Source organism: Schistocerca cancellata, chromosome 2 (genome assembly GCF_023864275.1).
Source record: "Schistocerca cancellata isolate TAMUIC-IGC-003103 chromosome 2, iqSchCanc2.1, whole genome shotgun sequence".
NCBI lineage: Eukaryota > Metazoa > Arthropoda > Insecta > Orthoptera > Acrididae > Schistocerca > Schistocerca cancellata.
In genome coordinates, this window is record NC_064627.1 from 859,995,862 (window position 1) to 860,022,795 (window position 26,934).

The window sequence follows — 26,934 nt, forward strand, 5'->3', positions numbered from 1 at the left end:
GCGGTTCTATACGAGTGATTTAGACAATAATATGATAAGTAGTGGAAGTGAAGATGAATTTGCAGGATTTGTAGAAAGTGAATCGGATTATGAGATGTCCGGTGGAGAAGAGGACTCGTTTTCTTCTTCAAGTGACGATTGTGCGTCAGCAAATGATGACGACGACGACCAAACACAACTGAATTGCAGTGCAAATACTTTTGTTGAAATAATTGATGAGGAATCAGATAATCCGCCCCCTCCAAGCTTTGAGTATGCGGAAGTACCAGGCCCTAAACATATACCAGCAAACGCCACACCAATTGATTTTTTTAATTTGTTCTTCTCGCAGCAGCTTCTTACGATTATGGTGACTAACAGATACGCTCGCCATGTGATTCAGTCAACGCATTTATCGCCAAATTCGAGAATCAAACAGTGGCAACCAACAACTGTAGCAGAAATGAGAGCTTTTACAGCAGTGATTTTGAATATGGGACTGAAAAAAAAAAAAAGACGATTTTTAGTTATTGGTCAACTGATGCAAACCTGTTGACACTGTGGTTTCCGCAAATGTTTTCATGCAACAGGTTTCAATTGTTGCTGTGGTTCTTACATTTTGTAGACAATTGTAAACTTCACCCTCCTGGTCACCTATTATATGATCCAACAGCCAAATTTCAAGTATTGCCAACAATGTTTTCCGTCGCTACTAAACTCCACACCAGCAACTGAGTGTAGATGAAAGTCTTGTTGGGACAAAGGCGCACTCACAGCTAATCCAGTACCTTCCCAATAAACATCATCACAGATGGGGAGTCACATTTTGGATGCTGTGTGATTCAGTAGTAAATTACTGCCTAGGGTTTTATGCATACCGTGGTGCAAAAAGTGATGATGACAAAAACGAAATAAAAGAAAATGGTCTGGGATATGTAGTCGTCATGAAACTACTAGCTCTTGGGAGCTACATGCCAAAAGGTTACCATGTGTTTTGCGATAACTTTTTTACATCTATTCCTCTGGCACAAAAGCTGTATTCAGTCGGCACTCATCTAATGGGAACAATTAGATGAAACAGAAAATTCCTGCCACGTGGTCTTCTGTCGAATTATGCTGTAGGTCCGCTACAGTTTTTCAAGAAATCTTTTATACTTCTCTGTGGCTTCAGACAGAAGAAATCACAGAGAAATCCAGTCCTCCTTGTGAGTACACCATCCTCTGCTAAATCATCAGAAAAGACAATTCGCAACTGACAGTCGGTCAAGAAACCAGATGTAATTTTTGAATATAATAAGTATATGGGTGGCATTGACTCATCTGATATGATGGCATACTGCTATTTAGATGAGAGGAGGACTGTCAATATGTGGAAGAAGGTAGTGTTCAGCATAATTGCCGGGATGTTGCTGAATGCATATGTTTTGCATAAGGAAAGCCTAAACCCCAGCGACAAACCACTGACACGGCTGAAGTTTAACAGCATAGTCATATGCAAACTTTCTCAACAGTGGTTTCAGGCAAGGACTGCAACCACAAGTGCAATAGATATAAATGTACCTGCTCCAACAGTATATGGTGTAGAGACTCTTCCGGGGAGAAAGAAACGCTACTGTAGTGTTTGTTCTACGAAGGATAAGAAGCGGTGTTCACGAACAGTATGCGTTTGTTGCAAGAAAGGACTGCATCCTTCATGTGTTGGTCAGCATGTGTGCAAGTAGTTGTCATAACTGCAACCTCTCATTTGTCAGTGATTTATGACTCAAGAACTGAGAACACGTTTAGAGCAAAACAATTTTTTTTGTAATGTTATGTTCTTCTTGATTTTTTCCTTAGTGAAATAAAAATAATTGTATTCCTTTATGATGTTTTTGTTACGGAAACTACATATATACCTGAAATTTTTGAGTATATCATCATTTGATGGGTCTCAGAGTAAACTGAAATCAAAGTTTTAATTTTTTTCAATAAACCCCATCATGAAAATAATTTTTTTTCTGAAAATATGTTCTTTGACAATGTATATTGCACATATTACTGTAGCCAGCAGCATTCCCTAAAAATTAAAAAAAAAAAAAATACATTCCTTTATGCATTAGTTTAGATTTTATTGCAAGTATGGCAGAGGTCTGCATTTTACTGTAAAATCGCATGGCACTTTTAACATGATCTTTTCCGAAAACGACTGGCGCTAAAAGGGTTAGATACAGAAAAATGTAAGAATGCAGATGATCATGAAGAAAAAACCCTTAATGTTAGGATACAGGACCAGTTGCGTCCACTTGACATTGTCATGTCATTTAAAATCTGTGTGTAATATTGCCAAGCAATGTGACATGGAACTAGCATGCAAAGACTATGGTAGAGAAGGCAAATGGTCAACTTCAGTTTACTGGGAGAATTTTAGGAAAGTGTGCATCATCTGTAAAGGAGACTGCATATTGGACACTGTTGCGACCTATTCTTGAGCACTGCTGAAGTGTTTGGATCCAAATTGGGTTGTACCAAAGGAATTCATCAAAAAAATTCACAGGCAGCTACCTAGATTTGTTACTGGTAGATTCGAACAACATGCAAGTGTTATGGTGAAGCTTTGGAAACATACATAAGTAGTCTTGCTTCTTGTTATAATAAATTTTGGATATATGTTTCAACCCATGAAAACTTTCTGGAGATCGATATAATATTATGTTGGTCACGATGATGTGTAGTGTTTTACATTTATTAATTACTGGGTGAGCTAAAAGCACTATCCTTTTCAGAATATATTTGCTGGAGGGCCATTGTTCCCTAAAATCAAGAGACATTACCAGTCTATTACGAGTGCACTGGCAGGAGTGAGTTTGTTTGGTTTGTTTTAGGGCATGAAAAGAACTGGGGTCATGTGCCCAAGTCCAAACTATAGAATACGAAGACGGAGAGGTGTTAAAAATGACTATGTGTCAATCCCAATTGACATAAGGCAGCTAAAAACAGGGATTTGCAGAAAGGGTTACAAAAGACACCATACAGATACAGAGGTCCAGAACTAAAAATTAAATGGCCTTCGCCATACTGCTATGACGGATAAAAGTAAAACGCAGTCAACAGCCCGTGTGACATTTGCTAAAACGGCCGATAACTCTTGACAGCAAACCCAAGCGTGAATGTAAACAGCTAAAAATGGGCATTCCATGAGGATGTGGAGGACAGTTAAAACTTGGGCACAATATGTATAAAGTAGTGTGGGAGCTCCACTTAACAAATTACAATGGCTAAAAAGGCAGTGCACAATAAGCAACCTAAAATCTGGAGCTTATTCCCATGAAGGGGACCAATGGTGATGGTAAAGTGACAACCTCCTGGCAGATGACAACACAAGAGATCAATGGAAGGAGTAGAGGAACTGCTGGGCTGAGGTACGAGGACTACAGCCTTGGCAGCAGCCTCGTTTTCTGGAAGACCAACATGACCAGGAACCCACATAAACATCACAGTGGCTCCATCACGAGTGAGCAAGTGCCAGTTTTCCTGGACCCGTTGCACTAAGGGATGGGCAGCGTACAGCGAACGTAGTCTTTGAGGGTGCTGAGAGTGTCTGAGCGGAGGACACAATTGAAAAGTCTGTGTTGCCGGATGTACTCCATGGCCTGATACAGGCAAAGAGTTTGGCTGTAAATACTAAGCAGTGTGCCAGAAGCCGATATCGAAAAACGTTGGTGCCAATGACAAAGGCACACCCGACACCATGGTCAGTCTGAGAGCCATCAGTGTACACAAAGGTACTACCGCAAGATTCCATAGGAAGGTCGTGAAACTGAAGGCGATAGAGTGAGGCTGGAGTAGTGTCCTTAGGAAGCGAATGAAGGCCAAGGTTAACACAGGCCGCTTCACGAAGCCAAGGTGGTGAAGGGTTCACACTCACCGTGAACGTTGAAGGTAGTGTGAAGTCAACCCACCAGAACAGGTACCAAAAACGGACTCCAGGAGGCAAAGTAGAAGAGGGACGTGCCCCTTACTGGTGATCAAAGGATTCATCGAAGGAGTAGGCATAGGATGGGTGGCACTGTATGCCAGACAAACAGCATGCATACCCGCTGAGGAGAAAGTCACGGCAGTAGGACGGTGGTAGTTCAGCAGATTCAGCATACAGACTCACAACCGGACTAATGTAAAAGGAGCCAGTGGCCAAATGGATCCCAAGATGGTGGCTAGTGTAGAGATCGCGCAAGAGGGACGGATGTGCACACACATAAACAAAGCACCCATAGCCTAGTTTCGAATGGACAAGGGACTGGTACAAACTGAACAGGGTGGTTCGATCTGCACCCCAGGAAGTACCATCAGAACATGTAGGACATTGAGGGACTGCGTACAGCGGGCTGCCAGATAAGACACACGGGAGGACCAAGAGAGCTTTCTACCTAGCATGAGCCACAGGATTTCGTAGTTTCAACGAATGGAAGAGCAACGGACCAAGATGTTAAGATGGTGGGAAGAATTAATTGCGCTGCCAGAAATTCATACAAACATTTTTGTCCATAGAAAAACAAAAGCCACTGTTCATGCTCCAGGAGTAAAGATGATCAAGCCATTGCTGAAGACGCCGCTCAGTTAGACACGTCCTTGGAGAACTGCAATAGATGGCAAAATCAGCAACAAATGGGAGCCGGAGATGCCCAGCAGAAGAAAGGCAATTATAAGGTTAATGGTGACAGCAAAGAGCACGGCGCTCATGATGGAACCTTGAGACACACCGCTATCTTGTATAAAAGTGTCTGACAAGGCAGAACCCATACACAGCTTGAAAACTCTGGTCTTTTAAAACAGGGCAGGCGGCCACAAAAGTCCCACATGTAAAGAGTACAGAGGATACCAATTCTCCAGCAGGTCTCATAGGCCTTTTCCAAATCGAAAAACATGGTCACAATTCAGAAAACCACTCATGACGTGGGTGGACAAAGTAACAAGATGGTTAACTGCAGAACGGTGTGCTCGAAATCCACACTGTGCAGTCGTTAGTAAATTTCAAGACTTGAGCTACCATACCAGCTGCTCTTGAAATCATACATTTCATCACCTTGAAAACACTTCTGGTGAGAGAGATGGGTCAGTAGCCAGGAGGAGGTTTTTGTCCTTACCGGGCTAAGGTATGGGTATGACGGTGGCTTCATGCCAACATTAGTGAAACATGCCCTCTGCCCGAAGTGGTTGTACGTATTAAGCAGAAAGTGCTTGCCTGCAAGAGAAAGGTGCTGTAACATCTGAATGTGGACAGTATCTGGCCCTGGGTCAGAGGATCGGGATGAAGTGAGAGCATGATCTAGCTCCCTCATAAGAAGCGGTATTGTAGCACTCACGATTCTGAGAAGAGAAGGGTATTGCATGAGCCACCTCCACCCATTTACAATGGAGGAAGGCAGAGTGATAGTGGAAAGAGCTCAAAATTTCTACAAATGGCGGTCCAAGGTGTTGGAGATAGCGATAGGGTCTACTATGACGTTGTCCGCTACTGTCAGGAAACAAATCGGCAAATTGATCTTGGTACCAGAGAACCATCGGAGGTTGGCCCACAGGTCACAGGAGGGAGTAGAACTTTTGACAGAACTAGTGAATGAAATCCAGATAGTTTTTTTGCTGTCTCGAAGAACGCGACACTGTGTATGCACCTCTTTATAACGAATGCAGTTTCCCATCATAGTATGACGGTTACAAATGTGGAGAGCACATCTCATCACAGGAACTGCGTCATGGCATGCCTCAGTCCACCAAGGGACTGGGACACAGCACGGTAAAGATCAAGCGCGAGGAATGGAACACACTGCAGCGGTATAATATAATATAATATAATCCACCTGGTCATCACAACTGGGGAAATCTTATTTGTTGAAGGTCGCTAGGGAGGAGTAAAGCCACCAGTCAGCCTTAGTAAGCTGCCATTTGGGTGTGAAAGCAGGTGCGGTAGCAGTCAGCAGATGGATAGCACACGGGAAATGGTCACTCGCTTACATGTCAGAAAGAATGGGCCACTTTTTTTTTTTTTTTTGTTGGGTGGGTTTAAGGGCGCTCAACTGCTGAGGTCATTAGCGCCCAGTCACTGTTGTTAGAGCACATGGAATCTGGTAAAACTCAAGGGGATGGAGGGGACACCAGAAGGACCCGACAAAGATGCAGACAAAATAAGTAAAAAGATTAAATGTCTTTGGACAAGCCAGTTAAAGTTATAAAACGCAGAATACGAGCAGCTGCTTGAGCGTCATCAGCTAAAACATCCGGTAAAGTAGATGGCAGGGACAGGACAACACGAAATTGACTAAAACGGGGACACGACAATAAAACATGGCGCACTGTTAATGCCTGACCACAAGGGCACTGCGGGGCTGGGTCACCGGAGAGCAGGTAGCGGTGGCTAAACCGGCAATGCCCAATCCGCAACCTGGTCACAAGGACCTCCTCGCGCCAAGATGGTCGGGAGGATGTTGTCCAAGCAGTTGGTAGCGGTTTTACTGCCTGGAGCTTGTTTCCTTGGAGGGATGACCAAGCATCCCACCACAACGACACAAGCCTCTTACAGACATCCCCACGAACGTCGGATGACGGGACACAATGGGAGGCCGGCCGACGCAGGAGGACTGCAGCCTTGGCTGCAGCATCCGCAGCCTCATTCCCAGGCACTCCCACATGTCCGGGAACCCACAGAAAGCTGACAGAACCACCGTTATCAGCGAAAGAATGGAGGGACTGCTGTATCCGTTGAATCAAGGGATGGACCGGATAGGGAGCTCCAAGGCTCTGAAGAGCACTGAGTGAGTCAGAGCAGAGTACATATGATGAATGGTGGTGGCGGCGGGCATACTGAACGGCCTGATGGAGAGCAAAAAGCTCGGCCGTAAAGCTGGAACATTGGTCGAGGAGCCGGTATTTAAATGTGGCGGCCCTGACGACAAAGGCACAGCCGACACCATCGTCAGTTTTGGAGCCATCGGTGTAAATAAAGGTGTGACCGTCAAGTCGAGCACGAAGTTCGGCAAACCGTGAGCAATACATTGCAGCCGGAGTACCATCCTTCGGGAGTGAGCTGAGGTCGAGATAAATATGAACCGGAGCCTGGAGCCAAGGTGGTGTCGCGCTCTCACCCTCTCTGAAGGTGGTAGGGAGGGCAAAATCCAATTGTCGAAGCAGGCGACGGAAGCGGACTCCGGGGGGCAGCAGGGCAGACACATACAACCCGTACTGACGGTCGAGAGAATCGGCGAAGAAGGACTTTTAAGAGGGGTGGTCGGGCATAGACGACAGCCGGCAGGCATACCGATACAGCAGTACGTCGCGCCGGTAGGTCAACGGTAACTCGGCAGCTTCAGCATAAAGACTCTCGACAGGACTAGTGTAGAAGGCTCCGGTCGCAAGACGTATCCCCCGATGGTGGATGGAGTTGAGCCGGCGTAAGAGGGACGGTCGAGCGGACGAGTAGACAAAGCTCCCATAATCCAGCTTCGATCGGACTATGGACCGATACAAGCGAAGCAGGACAGTGCGATCCGCTCCCCAAGATGAACCGCTAAGAACTCTGAGGACATTAAGGGAACGTGTACAACAGGCTGCCAAAGAAGAGACATGTGGAGACCAACACAGTTTCCTGTCCAACGTGAGCCCTAGAAACTTAGTTGTGTCCACGAATGGGAGAACAACGGGACCGAGATGTAAGGATGGCGGAAGGAACGCTTTATATCGCCAAAAGTTGATACAAACCGTCTTTTCTTCAGAGAACCGGAAGCCATTTGCCACGCTCCATGAGTAGAGGCTGTCTAGACAACGCTGAAGGCAGCGCTCCAGGAGGCATGTTCTCTGGGCACTGCAGTAGATCGCGAAGTCATCGACAAAGAGAGAGCCTGAGACATTAGGTGGAATGCAATCCATAATTGGATTGATCGCGATGGCAAAAAGGGCTACGCTCAAGACGGAGCCCTGAGGCACTCCGTTCTCCTGGAGGAAGACGTCGGACAATACGGAGCCCACACGTACCCTAAACTTTCGATCCGTTAAAAAGGAATCAATAAAAAGGGGCAGGCGACCGCGTAGGCCCCACCTGTGCATAGTGCGGAGGATACCTCCTCTCCAACAGGTGTCATAAGCCTTCTCAAAGTCGAAGAACACGGCTACCGTTTGGCGCCTTCGCAAAAAGTTGTTCATGATGAATGTCGACAAGGTCACGAGGTGGTCAACAGCGGAGCGGCGGCGACGAAAGCCGCATTGGACATTAGTAAGTAGCCGTCGAGATTCAAGAATCCAGACTAACCGAGCATTAACCATGCGCTCCATCACCTTACAGACACAGCTTGTAAGAGAAATGGGGCGGTAACTAGAAGGAAGGTGTCTATCCTTCCCGGGTTTGGGTATAGGAACAACAACGGCGTCACGCCAACGCATGGGGACTTGACCTTCGGTCCAGACGCGATTGTAGGTACGGAGAAGGAAGCTTTTGCCCGCCGGAGAAAGGTGTGCCAGCATCTGAACGTGAATGTCATCTGGCCCCGGAGCAGAGGACCGGGACAGTGCAAGCGCACGTTCGAGTTCCCGCATAGTAAAGGGGGCATTATAGGTTTCCAGATTCAGCGAGTGGAAGGAAGGTCGCCGAGCCTCTTCTGCCTCTTTCCTGGGAAGGAAGGCAGGATGGTAATGGGCGGAGCTTGAAACCTCCTCGAAAAAGCGGCCAAAGGCGTTGGAGACAGCCACCGGATCAACAAGGACCGCATTACCTGAGGTCAGGCCAGGTACCGAGGAGTGGGCCTTAATGCCCGACAGCCGGCGCAGGCTACCCCAAACGACGGAAGAGGGAGTAAAACTGTTAAAGGAGCCGGTGAAAGAGGCTCAACAAGCTTTTTTGCTGTCTTTGATGACTCTACGGCATTGCGCTCGGAGTCGTTTGTATTCAATACAATTCGCCAACATAGGATGGCGGCGAAAGGTGCGTAAAGCACGTCGTCGAGCACGGATAGCGTCCCTACAAGCCTCGTTCCACCAGGGAACGGAAACGCGACGTGAAGAAGTAGTACAAGGAATGGAACATTCGGCAGCATGGATGATAACAGCCGTGAGGTATTCGACCTGACTGTCACAACTGGGAAAATCGTGGTCCGGAAAGGTCGCCAGGGATGAGTAAAGTCCCCAGTCAGCTTTCAGTATGTTCCAGCTCGAAGGACGTGGGGATGGGGTGTGGTGCAGGAGACGAACGACACAGGGGAAGTGGTCGCTCGAATAGGTGTCAGAAAGGACATACCACTCGAACCGACGGGCAAGAGTGGTAGAACATATCGAGAGGTCCAAGTGGGAGTAGGTATGAGTGGAGTCCGAGAGGAAAGTCGGGGCGCCAGTATTGAGGCAGACAAGATTGAGATGGTTGAAGACATCTGCCAAGAGTGAGCCTCGGACAGGATGCAGGAGAGCCCCAAAGGGGATGATGGGCATTGAAGTCGCCAAACAATAAAAACGGCGGAGGAAGCTGAACAATCAGGTGCATCATGTCAGCCCGACTAACAGCAGACGACGGTGGAGTGTAGATGGTACAAACTGAAAAAGTAAAAGCAGAAAGAGTAATGCGGACAGCTATTGCTTGGAGTGGGGTGGTCAATGGGATGGGATGGTAATAGACGTCGTCCCGAATGAGCAACATGACCCCTCCATGAGCTGGGACACCGTCCACAGGGGTGAGGTCATACCGCTCCGAGGTATAGTGGGTAAAGGCAATACGGTCAGTCGGGCGCAACTTGGTTTCCTGGAGTCCAAGGACGAGAGGACAGTGCAGGCGGAGGAGCAGTTGTAATTCCTCCCGATGAGATCGAATACCTCTTATGTTCCAATGAAACAACGCCATCCCTAGTCAAAAAGTTGGGGGAACGAGACGGGGGAAGAGCTGGTCACCTCGACGGCCGCGGAGGGCCAGGTTGCGAGGGAACAACGCTACAACCGACGGGAGGCGGATCCGGTTCCATCGACTGGTCGCCAGCTGCGGCCGCTGTCCCTGGTTGTGTAGGAGGGGCAGCATCATTTGCCGACGAAAGGCCAGCTGAGCGCCTGGCAGCAGAGCGTCCCGGCGAAACTGAGGACGGCCGGGAGCGGCGACTCACGGATGGAGCGTCAGTCGAAACGAGCCGGGGTGGAGAGGGGGATAGAGACTTCTTCTTGGAGGCCTTCTTGGAAGGCCGAGGCGGCACAGGGATGGTGGGCTGGACCCGAAGAAGGTCCTCACACGCGGGGTCCGTTTTGGAACGCCGGACCTCGGAAGCCGGGGTCCGGAACGTTTCCCCGATGGACGCCTGAGAAGAGGATCGCTTCTCAGGTGGCGTGTGGGGAGAAGGAGGAGGAAGGGTGGCCCCTGGGGCAGAGGGGGTGGGGGCCACGGGGGAGGAGGATTTGGAAGGGAGGGATTTGGGAGGCGGAGGCAGAGCCCCCTGATGGGCGGAGGAGGCGGAGGGGGGACAGGAGAGGGGTGAGGATACCGCAGAAGGAGTGGACACAACTGAGGCAAACGAAGTGGTCAATGGCACGGGATGGAGGCGGTCGTACTTCTTCCTGGCCTCAAAATAAGACAGCCGATCCAAAGTTTTGATTTCTTGTATCTTCTTCTCCTTCTGATATGCGGGGCAGTCTGAGGATCTAGGCGAGTGGACGCCAGGACAATTAACGCACCGAGGTGGTGGGGTGCATGTATGTTCCTCACGAAGAGGACGTCCACAATCGCCACAGAGGGGCTCAGCCTCACACCGTGACGACATGTGCCCAAAGCGCAAACACATAAAACAGCGCATAGGAGGCGGAACGTAGGGTCGCACGTCACACCGGTAGCACATTACCTTTACCTTCTCCGGGAGAACGTCCCCCTCGAAGGCGAGGATAAAGGCCCCAGTGTCGATGCGACGGTCTTTGGGGCCGCGCTGGACTCGCCGGACGAAATGCACGCCTCGGCGCTCCAGGTTGGCCCTGAGCTCCTCATCAGATTGTAGCAGGAGGTCACGATGAAAAATAACCCCCTGCGTCCTATTGAGTGCCAGATGTGGGACAATGGAGACTGGAATGTCCCCTAGGCGGTCGCACGCCTGGAGCGCCGCCGACTGTGTGGCGGACGTGGTCTTGATAAGAACGGACCCTGAACGCATCTTGCTGAGAGCCTCAATTTCCCCGAAGATGTTCTCAATGTGCTGAACAAAGAACATGGGCTTGGAGGTGGCGAATGTCCCCCCATCGGTTCGAGAACAGACCAAATAGCGGGGGAAGTACTTCGCTCCAAGCCGGCGGGCCTGTCCCTCCTCCCATGGAGTGGCCAAGGGGGAAGGGGGCAGGAGAACCAGAACTAGAAACGGTACCTTTTCTTTTGAAAGACTCGGCCGCAGAGCGACCCGATAGACAGGCATCTAATCGGCTGACGTGGGGAGGGTGCAGCTAAGGTATCGGCAGTACGATCCCTGTGTTGTCAGGGGGCTACAACCTAGAGGGTACATGACGACCCCACCACAACGGGCTGGCTACCGTGCTGGATTTCTGGTGCCATGGAAAGTCCATCATGATCGCTGGTGCAGATGGAGACGCACTATGGGCGTAACTGGGACAACCCAAAAGGCGTTTAGGCCCAATTTGAGTAATAGTGGGTATGGTTACAACGCCGGTGCAATGCTGAGTGCCAAGGTCTGAGTGCACTTAGGACCAGTGGTACACCACGTAAGGTGTCCTTCCCCAAAAGGCTCGTACTTCTGTAGAAATTTAGAGAAATGGAGGTCAAACCCCAAGGGGGACCATCACATGGAAGGCCGAAACGGTTGAAACTCATTTTAGTCGCCTCGTACGACAGGCAGGAATACCTCGGGCCTATTCTTACCCCGGACCCGCAGGGTGGGGTGGGGGGGGGGGGGGGGGGGGGGGGAATGGGCCACTGAAGACAATAAGTAAGCTGGGCAGTGCTGAAGGTAGGTCCAAATGGGAATAGGGTAGGTCCCAACGGGAATAGGTGGGTGAAGAGTCTTAAAGGAATGTGGGTGCTTCAGTGTTAAGGCAGAAGAGGTGTGTGTGTGTGTGTGTGTGTGTGTGTGTGTTTTTCCTTTTCTCTTTTTCTTTTCTTTTCTTTTCTTTTCTTTTTTTTTTTTTTTTGGGGGGGGGGGGGGTTAGGGCGCTCAACTACTGAGGTCATTAGCGCCCAGTCACAAATGTAAGTGCACATATAATCTGGTAAAACTCAATTGGGTTGGGGGGGGTGGGGGGGGAACACCAGAAAGTTCTTACAAAGACGCAGATAAAATAATTAAAAGAGTTAGATGTCTTTGGACAAGTCCATCAAAGTAATAAAACGAAGAACACGAGCAGCTGCTCGAGCGTCATCAGTTAAAATTTCCTGTAAAGTAGATAGCAGAGACAGGACAACACAAGATTGATTAAAATGGGGACACGAGAATAAAACACGACGCACTGTCAATGCATGACCACACGGGCACTGCGGGGCGGGCTCACCAGACAGCAGGTAGCGGTGGCTAAACTGGCAATGCCCAATCCGCAACCTGGCCAAAAGGACCTCCTCTCGCCAAGATGGTCGGGAGGAGGTGGTCCAAGCTGTTGGGAACAGTTTTATGGCCCGGAGCTTATTTTCTTGAAGTGACGACCAAGTATCCCACCATAATGACATAAGCCTCTTACAAACAACCCCACTAATGTCAGACGATGGGACACAAAGGGAGGCAGGAGGACTGCAGCCTTGGCCGCAGCATCAGCAGCCTCATTCCCAGGCACTCCTACGTGGCCTGGAACCCACATAAAGCTAACAGGAGAGCCATCATCAGCAAAAGAATGGAAGGATTGCTGGATCCGTTGCATCAAGGGATGGACCGGATATGGAGCTCCAAGGCTCTGAAGAGCACTGAGTGAATCAGAGCAGAGTACATATGGAGAATGGCGATGGCGGCGGACATACTGAACGGCCTGATTGAGAGCAAAAAGCTCGGCCATAAAGCTGGAACACTGGTCGAGGAGCCGGTATTTAAAGGTGACGTCCCCGACGACAAAGGCACAAGCGACACCAGCGTCAGTTTTGGAGCCATCAGTGTAAATAATAGTGTTAATGGCAAGTTGCGCACGAAGTTCGACAAAAACGTGAGCAATACGTACCCTCCTTCTGGAGTGAGCTGAGGTCAAGATGAATGTGAACCAGAGCCTGTAGCCAAGGTGGTATCGGGCTATCACCCAGCGGACTCCAGGGGGCAGCAGGGCAGACACATACAACCCATACTGACGGTCGAGAGAATCGGCGAAGACGGACTGGTAAGAGGGGTGGTCGGGCATTGACCACAGCCGGCAGGCATACGGACAAAGCAATACATAGCGCCGGTAGGTCAATGGTAATTCGACAGCTTCAGCTTAAGGACTCTCGATGGGACTAGTATAGAATGCCCCGGTCGCAAGACGTAACCCCTGACGATGGATGGAGTTGAGACGGCGTAAGAGGGATGGCCGAGCAGACGAGGCTCCCATAATCCAGCTTTAATCGGACTATGGACCGATATAAGCAAAGCAGGACAGTGCGATCCCCTCCCCAAGATGAACCACTAAGAACACTGAGGACATTAAGGGAACGTGTACAATGGGCAGCCAAATAAGAGACATGCAGAGACCAACAAAGTTTCCTGTCCAGTGTGAGCCCTAAAAACTTCGTTGCCTCCACGAATGGGAGAACAACGGGACCGAGATGTAAGGATGGTGGAAGGGATGCTTTATATCGCCAAAAGTTGATGCAAACCATCTTCTCTTCAGAGAACCGGAAGCCATTAGCCACACTCCACGAGTATAGGCTGTCAAGACAACACTGAAGGCAGCGCTCCAGGAGGCATGTTCTCTGGACACTGCAGTAGATCGCGAAGTCATCAACGAAAAGAGAGCCTGAGACGTTAGGTGGAATGCAATCCATAGTTGGATTGATCGCTATGGCAAAAAGGGCTACGCTAAAAACGGAGCCCTGAGGCACTCCGTTCTCCTGGAGGAAGATGTCGGACTATACGGAACCCACATGTACCCTGAACATTCGATCTGTTAAAAATGAATCAATAAAAAGGGGCGGGCGACCACGTAGGCCCCATCTGTGCATGGTGAGGAGCAGGTAACAGGTATCGTAAGCCTTCTCCAAATCGAAGAACACAGCCACCGTTTGGTGCTTTCGCAAAAAGTTGTTCATGATGAACGTCGACAAGGTCACAAGGTGGTCAACAGCGGAGCGGCGTCGACGAAAGCCGCATTGAACATTGGTAAGTAGCCGTCGAGGTTCAAGAATCCAAACCAACCGAGCGTTAACCATGCTCTCCATCACTATACAGACACAGCTTGTAAGAGAAATTTGGCGGTAACTAGAAAGAAGGTGTCTATCTTTCCCGGGTTTGGGTATGGGAACAACTACGGCCTCGCGCCAACGCATGGGGACCTGACCTTCGGTCCAGATGCGATTATAAGTGCAAAGAAGAAAGCATTTGCCTGCCGGAGAAAGGTGTGTCAGCATCTGAACGTGAAAGGCATCTGGCCCCGGAACAGAGGACCGGGACAGTGCAAGTGCACATTCAAGTTCCTGCATGGTAAAGGGGGGCATTATAATCTTCCAGATTCAGCGAGTGGAAAGAAGGTCGCCGAGCCTCTTTTCTGGGAAGGAAGGCAGGGTGGTAATGGGCAGAGCTTGAAACCTCCGTGAGAAAGCGGCCGAAGACGTTGCGAGACATCCACAGGGTCCGCAAGTACCTAATTACCTGAAGTCAGGCCAGGTATCGAGGAGTGGGCCTTAATGCCAGACAGCCAGTGCAGGCCACCCCAGATGACAGAAGAGGGAGTAAAACTGTTAAAGGAGCATGTGAAACAGGCCCAACAAGCTTTTTTGCTGTCTTTGATGACTCGACGACACTGCGCTCAGAGTCATTTGTAATCAATACAAATCGCCAGCGTAGGATGGCGGCGAAAGGTGTGTAAAGCACACCGTCTAGCATGGATAGCGTCTCTGCAAGCCTCATTCCTGCAGGGGACTGAAACGTGACGTGAAGAAGAGGTAGTACGAGGAATGGAACGTTCGGCAGCACTGATAATAGCCGTGAGGTATTCGACCTGACTGTCTCAGCTGAGAAAATCTCGGTCCAGAAAGGTCGCCAGGGAGGAGTAACGTCTCCAGTCAGCTTTTGGTATGTTCCAGCTCGAGGGACGTGGGGATGGGGTGTGGTGCAGGAGACGAACGACACAGGGGAAATGGTCGCTCAAATAGGTGTCAGAAAGGACATACCACTCGAACCGACGGGCAAGAGTGGTAGAACAGATTGAGAGGTCCAAGTGGGAGTAGGTATGAGTAGAGTCCGAGAGGAAAGTCGGGGTGCCAGTATTGAGGCAGACAAGATTGAGATGGTTGAAAACATCCACCAAGAGGGAGCCTCTCTGACAGAATGCAGGAGAACGCCAAAGGGGATGATGGGCATTGAAGTCACCAAATAATAAAAACGGCGGAGGAAGCTGAGCAATAAGGTGCATCATGTCAGCCTGACTAACTGCGCATGACGATGGAGTGTAGACAGTTCAAACAGAAAAAGTAATACGGACAGCTATTGCTTGGAGTGGTGTGGTCAATGGGATGGGATGGTAATAGACATCGTCCCGAATGAGCAACATGACCCCACCATGAGCTGGAATACCGTCCACAGGGGTTAGGTCAGATCGCTCGGAGGTAAAGTGGGTAAAAGCAATACGGTAAGTTGGGCGTAGCTTCTTTTCCTGGAGACCAATGATGAGCGGACAGTGCAGGCGGAGGAGCAGTTATAATTCCTCCCGATTAGATCAAATACCTCTTATGTTCCAATGTAACAGAGCCATCGCGAATCAGAGAAAGGGGGAACGAAACGGGAGAAGAGTTGGTCACCTCGATGGCCGCAGAGGGCCATGTTTTGAGGGAACATCGCTACAACCGTCGAGAGGCGGATCCTGTTCCATCGAGTCGTCGCCAGCTGCAGCCACATTCCCGAGTTGCACATGAGGGGCAGCATCATCCGCCGACGACAGGCCAGCTGAGCGCCTGGCAGCAAAGCATCCCGGCGAAACTGAGGACGGCCGGGAGCAGCGACTGTCGGATGGAGCATCAGGCGAAACGCGCCGGGGTGGAGAGGGGGATAAAGACTTCTTCTTTGAGGCCTTCTTGGAAGACCGAAGAGTCACAGGGATGGTGGGCTTTGAGGGCTGGACCCGAAGAAAGTCCTCACGCTCGGGGTCCTTTTTGGAGCGCCGGACCTCGGAAGCCGGTGTCCGTAACGTTTCCCTGATGGACGCCTGAGAAGAGGATCGCTTCTCAGGCGGCGGCGGAGGAGGAGGAGGAGGAGGAGGAGGAGGAGGTAGGGTGGCCCCTGGGGCAGAGGCCGTGAGGGAAGAGGATTTGGAAGGGAGGGATTTGGGAGGCGGAGGCATAGACCCCGGATGGGGTGAGGAGGTGGAGGGGGGACAGGATAGGGGTGAGGATACTGCGGAAGGAGTGGACACGACCGAAGCAAACGATGTTGTCAACATCACGGGGTGGAGGCAGTCATATTTCTCCCTGACCTCAGAATAAGACAGATGGTCCAAGGTTTTCAATTCTTGTATCTTCTTCTCCTTCTGATATGCGGGGCAGTCGAAAGATCCAGGCGAGTGGATGCCAGGAAAATTGACGCATCGAGGTGGTGGGGTGCATGTATGTCCCTCACGAAGAGGGCATCCACAATCGCCACAAAGGGGCTCAGCTTCACACCGTGACGACATGTGCCCGAAGCGCAAACATCGAAAGCATCGCATAGGAGGCGGGACATAAGGTCGCACGTCACACATCACCTTTACCTTTTCTGAGAGAACATCCCGCTCTAAGGCGAGGATAAAGGCCCCAGTGCCCAACGCGACGGTTCTATGGGGACGCGCTGGACGAAATGCACGCCACGGCGCTCCAGTTTGGCCCTGAGCTCCTCAGCAGATTGCAGCAGGAGGTCCCGATGGAAAATAATCCCCTGCATCCTATTGAGCACCAGATGTGGGACAATGGACACTGGGATGTCCCCTAGTCAGTCGCATGCCTGGAGTGCCGCCGATCGTGTAGCGGAGGTGGTCTTTATGAGAATGGACTCCGAACGCATTTTACTAAGAGCCTCGATTTCTCCGAAGATGTCCTCGATATGCTGTACGAAGAACATGGGCTTGGAGGTGGCGAACACCCCCCCCCCCCCCCCCCCATCGGTCCGAGAACAGACTAAATAGCAGGGAAAAGTATTTCACCCCAAGCCAGCGGGCCTGTCCTTCCTCCCAAGGAGTGGCCAAGGGGGAAAAGGCGGAAGTACCAGAACCAGAGACAGAACCTTTCCTCTTGGAAGACGCGACCGCAGAGCGACCTGATGCATGCTGATGTTTCATCTGCGAAACGTCCGCCCCGATACCACCCACTCCGACCAGGGGCTCTCCCCACGGGCGCCACCCAGCCTCAGCAAGGGCCACCTGCCAGGATGACCGTTGCCGGGAGTCCTGATGCCCCAGGTAGACAGGCATCTACTCGGCTGACGTGGGGAGGGTGCAGCTAAGGTATCGGCAGTACGATCCCTGTGTTGTCAGGGGGGCTACAACCTAGAGGGTACATGACGACCCCACCACAACGGGCTGGCTACCGTGCGTGATTTCGAGTGCCATGGAAAGTCCACCATGATCGTAGGTGCAGATGGGGACGCACTATGGGCATAACTTGTGCAACCCATCAGGTGTTTAGGCCCAAATTGATGAACAGTGGGTGCAGTTATGACGATGAGTGCCAAGGTCTTAGTGCACTGAGGACCGGTCATACACCACGTAGGGTGTCCTTCCCCAAAAGGCTCGTACTTCTGTAGAATTTTGAAAAATGGAGGTCAAACCCTAATGGGGACCATTACATTGAAGGCCGAAATGGTTGAAACTCCTTTTAGTGTCACCTATTACGACAGGCAGGAATACCTCGGGCCTATTCTTACCCCGGACCCGCAGGAGGCAGCAGAAGAGGTTGAGTTGATTAAGATCAGCCAAGACGACACCTCTCTAACAGGTTCTGGCAGAACCTCAAAGGAATGATGCGCAATAAACTCAATGGACAGCAGAAATGAGAGCAGTAGCTGCTCAATAAGCTGGAGAAAGTCTGCCACAGTGATGGGTAGTGAGGGAGAACGTCATCATCTATGAGCAACAAGACACCCGCATTAGATGGAATGCTGACCTCAGACAGAAGGTCGAAACGAGCCGGGAAGAAATGTGAGCTCAAAGCAGCCGTAAGAACATAATGTTGTTTCCTGAAGGTAGAGTACAAGGGGCCGTTGCGATGCTAAAAGCAACAGTAAAGCCTTTATGTGGGACCGAAGTCCGCGAACATTCCATTGGAGGAGAGTCATGATGAAGAAATGAAGAGGTGTCACCTCGGCGGCTGCCAAGTAACAGCCTGCGAAGACTTGCTGCTACAGGGTAAATATGCGCGAGGATCCTGCTCATGATGTCCACTGAAGCATCGGCTTGCTTGTGCTGTTGGTCTGTGGAATCCAACGCAGAAAAGCAGTAGATCCTGTGCACCGGCCAACCGGAAAATTTTTGAAAAATGGAGGTCAAACCCTAATGGGGACCATTACATTGAAGGCCGAAATGGTTGAAACTCCTTTTAGTGTCACATTGGCAAAGGTATCACATTGGCAACACCATCGAAGAGGATCTTCGAGTCAGTGGAGTAGACTGTTTGCCTTTGTTGGAATCCTTCGATCCTTTCCGGTTAGCAGAGAAAGGCTCAGGTGTTGGTTGGCTGAAGGCACGTAGGAAGTTTCATGGGAGTACTAGTACTGTCATTTCCGGCCTACAGGTTGTGTAGCTGGTGGCTTCGCCCCTTGAGGCAAGAGTTTGATGGCTTGTTGCACAGCCAGATGAAGGGATGATGATGCTACCTTGAAACTGGCTGATTTCACAATCTCAGAGCTGAATGTGAGGTCGCACGTCTGCATCGCCATGTCGTCCTTGGAACGAGATATAGCAAGAACAGAACTGTGAGTGCAAGACGAGAGAACGCAGGGCTTGTGACTAGCCAATAACTTGTGAGTGACTGGGTAAGGCATTTTTTTCCTTTACCCGGATCTCCTGGACAGCTGGCTCATCAAGATACACGGGACAATTTCGAGAGGCGGCGGCACGGTCGCCATTGCAGTTGATACAGCTACAGCAGTGAGGAGGAGGTGGCAATCACCCTCGTGCACATCCCTACCATAAGTCACACATTTGGTTGGGTATCGACAAAGGACTCGAGTGTGATTGAAACAATGACACTGGTTGCAGCGCACCGGGTTCGGAATGTATGGTTGGACTGTAATAACTTCATAGCCTGCTTTGATCTTGGACAGAAACATCACTCTATCAAAGAGGATCAAAAGAGTGCGTGTGGACACTAAGGAGGCATCTGTCTTTTTCATCACCCGATGGGACAGCAATAACACCCTGATCAGAGGTATGTTTGGAATTCAGCCTTTGTCAGACTGTCGAGCAGCCTAGTGTACATAACACACTAGGGGGAAGAGTTCAGAGTTCTATGGACCTCAACACGAACAGGACAGCCATGGAGAAGTAAAGAGGTAAGCAGTCATGTGCTTGAGAATCAGAAGTAGTCTCCAAAAGCAAAGTGCCGTTCTGTAAACGAGCATATTTCACATGGCTGGCAATTGCATCAACACCTTTCTGAATAATAAACGGATTTACTGTTGCGAAGGCCTATCCGTCTTCAGTAGGTGGAACCATGAGGAACCATAGTGCAGCTAGAAGGGTCTTTGAATCGTTAGCCTCATTCCATTTACATTTTGTAGACATTAATTGTGAAGATGATTTGCTCATAGCAAGAAAATCTCCCACGACTGCCAGCATCTCTGATGACACACTCCTTCGAACTGGGGGCACACACGACTTAGGTCACTGTTCACATCTCAGGTTACACCTCCTGAACATCTGACAGAGGGACCTATCACCAATTTGGGAATGTAGCAGCTAAAGCAATCACCCCTCTCTGAGTCTGGCCTGTACCAGGGGGTACTTGCAAACCCTATCTGTTCACCCGGAGCTGGGAATTAAGCGTTACTCAGTCATCTGTTGTGTATCAGACACATGGGCCAGCCATCAGGAGCACACAGGAAGGAAGAAGAAAAAGAGGAACTCCTAATGCCGAAATGGAGGAACGGGAGGAGAAGAGAAACAAGGAAAGGAAAATGGAATGGAAAACTGTGGTGAAACGTTCTGAAGTCAGCGACGGACAATGTGGAACATTCCCAATAACACCCCAGACATGTTCCCCAAGGGAGAGGAAAAAGAATAGCAAGAGTTTAGACATGCAGCAAAGAAGGAAAAAGATGCTGCAAAGACTGGGGCTTTGTGGTAGCCAAGCACAAAACCTCCAAGAGTGGTGAGCCCGCTTGGGGGACTGGCAGGAGTTGATCTCATCAGGCCAAGACAAGTCCAGATACAGCAATATTGTAAAGCATCTAATTTACAGATATACTTTATGCTGGCATTCCCACATACCACACATCCATATTCGATCCTGCTCCTAATAAACGCCCTATGTAGTCAATAATAGATTGGCGTTTGCACTCCACCAAACTTTAGTTAAAGATCTGGTGATGTTCATAACTGGGAGACAAGTATTAATAATGTAATCAATGGGTGGAATCCATCTGCATCTGGAACTCAATCACTTTCAAAAGAATTTAGCTGATAGTTTAACTTGGAATGAATAACTCAGTATGAATTTCATTATAAGGCACATGACTACTTGAAATAATAACTTAAGTCTCTGAAGTAGTAGTTCCAAGTCCATTGAAAAAAATAATACCTGAAGTCTTTGAAGTAGTAGTTTCAAGTCCATTTGCATGTAATCAATCACCCACTTCTGTTACTGCCCATATCAGTTTACCGACTGCTGAATCCTCCATAGAATCATATGATATGAAAATGTATCATCAGCATACTATAGTATGTGGACATCTGGATGAATAATTTCTTGCATATCGCTAGAATAAATTATGTATAACAAGGGGCTAGGGATTGCTCCGCGAGTTAAGCCTATGGAACAAATCAAAGGTTCTATAAATTGTTTCTGATAGGCTATCCTACTGAAATCACTCTCCTCACAAGGGCAGTACAAATGCCATATATCCAACTGATAAGAAGAACAGCTTGCTTTCTAAAACGATAGAGACCTGGACATTATTAGGAGCTGATGTCACACCTAAGAATCATGACGTTAAGAACAATTTTTCTTTGAAAGCTGAGCATCACAGCACAAAATTGTTATGTTGTCCATTGCTATTTTATCTTTACTAAAGCCAAACTGGGATAAACTTAAATAACTCAGTTTCCTGCAATATTTCAAGATGACTTGATGAGTCTTTCAAGAATTTTCCCGCGGGACTGCTACGGTCGCAGGTTCGAATCCTGCCTCGGGCATGGGTGTGTGTGTTGTCCTTAGGTTAGTTAGGTTTAAGTAGTTCTAAGTTCTAGGGGACTTATGACCTAAGATGTTGAGTCCCATAGTGCTCAGAGCCAAGAATTTTCCCCACACAAGGGTAAAAGGCAATTGGTCTACATATCAATTTTGGGGTTATTTCCTGGTTTCACTACAGGTGTGATAATTTGTGTAGTCCATTCTCCATTTAAGTTCCCCTTTCCCAACATTTTATGGAATATCCAAAGTAGTAGTTCCACAGCACCCATGTGCTCCTGGACAGGTATTCACAGAAATTTTTCATAGCTGATTCAACTTGTCAGAGGAACAAAGCTAGTGGAGAATGATTGAAATGTTTCCTCTGGAATGACCATGGGGGCTTCATGACAAAATGGAAGAACTGCTTTTATCACAAATCCTTCTAACCACATGGGATCCACTATTGGCAAACCAACTGCATTAGAATGTTTTAGAGATTGATTTTCCTTCAGACATCTGAAATGTTAAGAGACCGTATTCAATCTATTACAGAAGTTGACTCAAGCCTTGTTTTTCCTGTTCTCAAGGAATCTTCTGGTGTTTGGATCTACTCTTCTGTACTCTTGGAACCACTGTAGCACCTGTTCCCCTACTTAAGGCTAACCTTTGTTTAACCACATTTTTGGAGCAGTCAGAGTCTCACCAGAAAACAGTGTTTCACAGAGTAAAACTCCTTGAGGTCATCAGTGCCCACAGAAATTTTAGTAACTGGTAAAACGCCAGTCTATAAATCCAAGTTTGCTGGTTCAATCCCTGGTCACACCTAGGATTTTGAGCTGTCACTTACTTCCCTTTCACCTCTGTTAATGTGAAAAATACTGAGCTGGACCTTGGCTTGGACCCCATGTTTAACTGTAGATTCCCCAATAACTGACTGGACCAGTCAGTTCAAAGTGTTGGAGGTCAATAATGGCATACTACCTCCAATAGAACCAGGCCTAGTAGAACCTTCTAATATTCAAACCAATTTATGGATTATTACAGTTTTATTTTTTCCATTCAAAGTTATTGCTGAGCAAGTTGAAATAGCTTTGTTTGCAATATTGAACAAACAATCACAATCTTGAGATACTGTATGTGTCACCACATCACATGGGCAAAAGCAATGTTGCATTGAGATATTGATCAGTTAATGAAAAAAAATAGAAGGGAGGAGGGAAGAGTAATACCGCAAGAGAAAGGATGATAATGAAAAGTACAATAAAAATTATTAAGTTATATATGATTTAAGACTGAGGTGAAAGAGGAAAACATGGGCAAAAATAAATTACTGATAATAGGGATTCATACAGAAAAGATGGGTAACGGGAGCAATAGTAACAATTAAGTAAATAAATGTAAATGTCGTGTGGCGAGCGCCTCCCGTCGGGTAGACCGTTCGCCGGGTGCAAGTCTTTCGATTTGACGCCACTTACACGTCGATGGAGATGAAATAATGATGATCAGGACAACACAACACCCAGTCCTTTAACGGAGAAAATCTCCCACTCAGCCGGAAATCGAACCCGGGCCCTTAGGATTGTCATTCTGTTCCACTGACCACTCAGCTACCAGGGGTGGACAACAATGACGTTAAAGATGGGGTTTTATTTCTAAAGTAAACAATACTCATCATACATGTTCTATAGTGGATAACTGCAACAATGTAGAGCACAATTTGTCCAAGAATAACTCATCGTAACTAATTGTAGGTACACCAATTCCTCCTAAACGTAACTCGAACTTTTCACTCTTTTAGAGTTAGAGATAACAATGAGAGAAATCTGTAGCCTCCTTCAAACTATCAATCCTATCTGTAATGTGTTTGTTTCATGTTAAAACTGCGTACTTGATCCACTTCTGGGTTAAAATTAGATTCACTAAAAAATAACACTCAGGCTCAGGCCAGTATTGGAGATAAGAATGCAAAAAAGTTCGGAATGTCTGTACACATGAATTTCTTTTAACGCAATTATTTCCATATAGTGCCACGTTGTGTACTAGTATACGATTACCTACACATGATACTATGTACAAATGAACTACTAATGTACATATCGCCTACCACAAAAAATAATTACCGAATATTATTCTTATTTATCATGGAATTTCAGCAGCACGTAATCGAAAGTGATCCTTTTTACACATAAATATACGAATACATTTTAACGGCAAGTTACACAAATTGTTATTGTTACGTGGCAAAAAACTACTAATAAAGCAAAGCCACTGAAAGACGTTCCTAAGCAAATTACAACTGCAAGGCATTTACATCGACGGCAAGCAAACTTTTCTTCTAAAAAAAAATAAAAGTAAAAAAAAATTAGTTATCTTCTTCAACGCTACCCCTGCTCCAGAAAATTCAGTATAACTTAGAGGCCAACTCTTTTTATAACAGATTGGGCGAAAATTATATGGTGAATACGGGCAACACTTAACTACGATCACGATGAGCCATTGTAATATGTAAATTCTAAAGTAATAAACACACAAATTCAGTCACAAAAGCACGCCATTATTACTTACTTCAATAGAAAAGTAATTATATAGATGGGAATAGCAGAGAGAGTCTATAAGCAACAACGACAATCTGCAAAGGGCTCAAAATCATTCACAAGCCAAACAGACATACAAACGCTAATAAAGACCAAAACACAAATTCCAAATACGATATCACAGTTTTCCTAATCAAAGATAATACATTCGCATCGACAAAAGGATATACTTTGCCAAAGATTAGCAGCAGTGCAGCACGGGAGTATAGGAAACAGAGACGTTTGCTGGTCAACGATGAACTCCATACTGAGAAAAAAAGTGAGGACATATATTCCGTGCTTACAGTGGATAGTGAGTTAAGTCCAAAAGTGGTGTAAGCGAGTTAAGTCCACAAATAATTCCCCGGAACTTCACTTCTTGTCTGCGAACACTGTGTTAAGTCCTATGTCATCTCCCTCTGTGCAGAGCATTAGCATTTAGTCAAGTTCGAGAAAGTTGATCCGGTACAATGTAGAGTGTGTAAGGCGGGTATTACACTGTCAAATTGCTTTGTACAATATCTTCGTCAAAGAAATGTTATGGTGTAATAGGGAACTTTGCCAAATGTCGTCAAATATTTGATCAATCTAGGGCCTCGCTGTAGATATTATCATAGAAGTCGCTTGTCTTCTGTTCACTGCGATGTGACGTTACCACGTTGAGCGCTAGCATCGCTGCAGCGTTCTGTTATCTGTAGTGTTTTTATAAACATTGCCATAAATACAATTGGTATGTAACGACAACTACAAAATTAATAGAGAGAAGTATGAAGCTGATGAGGCGCTTTACAACGTGAGGCACCCTGAATACAAAAACATTAAGAAGATTGGAGGCTTGACCTAACCTAACCTTACTCTCTCCTGTAGCAAGGAATCGGAGTGCAGACATAGCAGTTCTTGAGCATTGTGCTTTGTGATATGAAGATACACTGAGCACATACAGAAATGTATGCTCATCCATTTTTAAGTAATTGATGTACGACTTGACGTCCTCCACTATAAGCTCACGTAACAACTTTTGTTGAATGCTTTCATCTTGTCGTCGTAAAACCCACGGCTTCACCCAGTACGTTTCCTTCTTTTCCCCCCGCTTCTCTTCCGCATGTGCACACAGTGCAATTTTGGTACATGCAACTGCTGCAGTTAATAACAAGTTGTTGTCGGCCATCTTGAACTTTCACGAAAATATGACGGTGTAATACCCCTTGTAAGCGCCACGTCAAAGATCTTTGTCAAATATATTTAACAAATATTTGATCACATCTTTGATCAACCCTTTGACAAAGTTATTTGATAGTGTAATAACGGCCTAAGATCCGACCATCCTGACTTGATACATTCTTCGCTGAGCTCAATGCAGTTGGGTGTGTATACAATGAACCAATTCTGCTAACCCCTAATACGTGTCGTCGCCAGTCGCGTCTTGCGGTTTTTGGGGAACAAAGGCTACCTGATAAATCTGGCACGATGCAGCGATATTGTCGCATGTGTCGCCAAAGATAGCATACTAAGTTGGCAGATTAGAAACACGTACGCATGAAAACGAACCCTTTTAAGATGTGTGGGGTGGGAAACGTGGTGAGTCACCTGCGGGTGTGGATGGCGCTCGTTAGAGGGAGCCACCGGCGGTGCGAGGTAGATCCCAGTCGACAGCGCAGTGGGGAGAGAGTTTACAGTTGGGGAACACGAAGGGAGGCAAAGCACGATGTACGATATCACATGCAGCCGTTAGTTATGGCTCACGGAACAAACAACGACCACACTGATAGGAACAAATAAATATCCCACTCATACGGTTATAGCTGGTGGGGACTTCAGCCTTCCCTCGATGTTGTTCTTGTTGTGGTCTTCAGTCCTGAGACTGGTTTGTAGCAGCTCTCCATGCTACTCTATCCTGTGCAAGCTTCTTCATCTCCCAGTACCTACTGCAAGCTACATCCTTCTGAATCTGCTTGATGTATTCATCTCTTGGTCTCTCTCTACGATTTTTACCCTGCACGCTGCCCTCCAATACTAAATTCGTGATCCCTTGATGCCTCAGAACATGTCCTTCCAACGGATCCCTTCTTCTATTCAACACCTCCTCATTAGTTATGTGATCTACCCATCTAATCTTCAGCATTCTTCTGTAGCACCACATTTCGAAAGCTTCTATTCTCTTCTTGTCTAAACTATTTATCATCCATGTTTCACTTCCATACATGGCTACACTCCATACAAATACTTTCAGAAACGACTTCCTGACACTTAAATCTATACTCAATGTTAACAAAATTTCTCTTCTTCAGAAACGCTTTCCTTGCCATTGCCAGTCTACATTTTATATCCCCTCTTCTTCGACCATCATCAGTTATTTTGCTCCTCAAATAGCAAAATCCTTTACTACTTTAAGTGTCTCATTTCCTAATCTAATACCCTCAGCATCACCTGACTTAATTCGACTACATTCCATTATCCCCACTTTGCTTTTGTTGATGTTCATCTTATATCCTCCTTTCAAGACACTATCCATTCCCTTGAACTGCTCTTCCAAGTCCTTTGCTGTCTCTGACAGAATTACAATGTCATCAGCGAACCTCAAAGTTTTTATTACTTCTCCATGGATTTCAGTACCTACTCTGAATTTTTCTTTTGTTTCCTTCACTGCTTGCTCAATATACAGATTGAATAACATCGGCGAGAGGCTACAACCCTGTCTCACTCCCTTCCCAACCACTGCTTCCCTTTCATGCCACTCAACTCTTATAACTGCCATTTCGTTTCTATACAAATTGTAAATAGCCTTTCGCTCCCTATATTTTACCCCTGCCACCTTCAGAATTTGAAAGAGAGTATTCCAGTCAACATTGTCAAAAGCTTTCTCTAAGTCTACAAATGCTGGAAACGTAGGTTTGCCTTTCCTTAATCTAGCTTCTAAGATAAGTCATAGGATCA

General features: G+C 47.5%; 1 protein-coding gene across 5 annotated transcripts in view; it reads right to left on the reverse strand.

The window, feature by feature from the left end:
- LOC126162798 (apoptotic chromatin condensation inducer in the nucleus) overlaps positions 1-24,171 on the reverse strand; it is a 128,576-nt gene extending 104,405 nt beyond the window's left edge. For all 5 annotated transcript variants that reach the window (XR_007535115.1, XM_049919524.1, XM_049919523.1 and 2 more), the window contains exon 1: positions 23,993-24,171. The gene's annotated coding sequence lies outside the window, so the exon portion shown is untranslated. The remainder of the gene's footprint in view (positions 1-23,992) is intronic.
- Positions 24,172-26,934: the final 2,763 nt, after the last annotated feature.